The sequence below is a fragment of the Tenrec ecaudatus genome, chromosome 6, assembly GCF_050624435.1.
Source record: "Tenrec ecaudatus isolate mTenEca1 chromosome 6, mTenEca1.hap1, whole genome shotgun sequence".
NCBI lineage: Eukaryota > Metazoa > Chordata > Mammalia > Afrosoricida > Tenrecidae > Tenrec > Tenrec ecaudatus.
Genome location: NC_134535.1, coordinates 110,051,016 through 110,053,277, shown reverse-complemented (window position 1 = coordinate 110,053,277; position 2,262 = coordinate 110,051,016).

The following is a 2,262-nucleotide window of genomic DNA, read 5'->3' as shown; positions in this document are numbered from 1 at the left end:
TGGAAACCCGAGCACCGCCTACCCCTCCCCTTGGCTCGTTCAATCCCCTTCAAGGACGTGGGCTCAAGTGCGTGTGCGCCCTCCCTGCCACGCAGAGGGAGAGGTCACCTTGGTGGCCAGGGCGGCTAGCCTTCCCCTTTACAGGCCCTTCCGCGACTCTGAACCGGAACATCTCCCACTCTTCTGAGTGGGAGTTCTTGTTGGAATACATTTGATACAATTAGAAATGCATTTCTGTTTTGCCTTCTCTTTTCTCTAAAACATCGGTGATGTGTTTCCCAGCGCTCCCACTGTAGTTCTCCTTACTCTTTCTTTTCTTTCCTTTTTAAAATACAACTAGTTATCAGAGTCCTGGTGGCTGCTGAATTACCCATTGGGTTGTGTATTTGGGCCTAAATTCAGCGCACCTGGTTTACAGAAAGCTCTGGCTAACAGCTAAGGATCCCTGGTGGTCTTGTGGTTAGGCGTTGTGCTGCCAGGAGGTCACCAATTCCAAACCAGACACTCAGCGAGAGAATGAGGAAGCTCTCTACTCCCGTCAAGAGGCAGTCTCCGAAACTCACGGAGGCAGTTCTACCCGTCCTATAGGATCACTGTGAGTCGCAGGGACTGGATGCACTGAGGGTGACTGTAATGTGTACTAGGGAAAGCCCAAATCCATTTGCAAAGCCTCAGGGTAGATAAACCCTCCACTGAATTCCTACTGACCATTAACCAAGGAAGGGAACAATTTTGCCCCCAGGAAGAGTGATTGGAAAATAGATTGCCTTCAGACAACCCAAGCATGGACAATCTCAGTTAAGGACTTGCCTGGTGTGTCCTTGATGGGGATCCTTAGTCTCGGGGTTGCATAGTCATGAGTCATGCCCCATTAGTACTGTGCAGGCAGCCTTGGGAGGAAGGCCCGGGACCACGCTAGCAAGCTCTCCCGTCTCACATAATGTATGTGCTCCATCTTGATTCTCTAACTAACCTGGTAGGCCCACCTGAGATTGTGATGTATTGCTTTGTTGCCAGTCATTCTCCATCTCCTATTAAAGTGGCTGGCTGATTTTGAATCCTTGGGCAGCATTTTGACCTTGTTCTAATGCTATTCCTTCATCCAGATGACAGGTCTCTCTGTCTTTGTCATGTTTAAGACTTATTGCATGTTGTCTTGAAATGATGTTTGAGATGAGGGGGTTGTAAGAGCTGCTTACCCAAAGATCGGCAGTTCCAACTCAGAGCCTTTCTAGGACAGAAAGGTGAACCTTTCTGCTGTACTGAAGATCGACAGCCTTGGAAGCACACAATGGCAGTGTGACCCTGCCCTATAGGGTTATTATGACTCAGAATACAATTGATGAGCTAATCTGTGACAGGTTTGTCTGTCCACTTGACCTGATTGGGATTCTCTGTGGTTTGGCAGTAAGCCTTCCTCACAAGGTTTAGGTCATAGCCTGATGAGGTCTCCTTCAGTGACTGGCCTCTTTGTTAGAGACACAGGAGAACTGGCCTCTCTCTTGCCCCTCGTTTTCCTGCTTGCTAGGATCCGACATCTGGCTTCTGGGGCCAGTGGCACGTGTGGCCCACAAACCCTGGGAGCTGTGGGCCCCTGCCATGTTCCTGTTGACTATGGATTCACAGACTCTGTGCCTCTGGCCTGTGATCTCCCAGCTTCCCACTTGCCTTTCTGCTTCATTGGTTAGCAGGTGTGTGAGTCTGGAGGGGCTGCAGCTAGCATCTGACCCAGGGACTTGAGTTGGACGAGGCTGGGCGGCTTGATCACTGTGCACGATAAAAACCAGGGCAGTGACAGCAACACAATAATATGAATCAAATTATGGACCTTATCGCTCACTGCCACGGAGTCAATGCCGACTCATAGCAACCTCCTGTGGGTTTTTGTAACTATTTACAGGAGTTGAACGGCCAGTCTTTCTCCAGAGGAGCTGCTGGTGGTTTAGAACTGCCAACCATGGGGATCACAGCCCAACTCGGAACCACCACACCACCAGGGCTCCATTGTGCATACTAGTTGGTTTCTTTTAAAATAATAAGTTATTTATATTGAAGAATTGGTGCGATGTGCACAGGTTATTTTTCTAATTACAGTACACCAATATTAATGTAAAAATATATCAAGCAATAATGATATTTTTAAGAAGTGGAAATGAAATCAAGGTATTTCTTACAATTTTCCTGTAGACTAGGCTGCAGAGAAATGTGCCTCCCGCAGTTGCTCCATGAGCTGCATTTGTAAGTTAGTAATCGGGTCTTCAC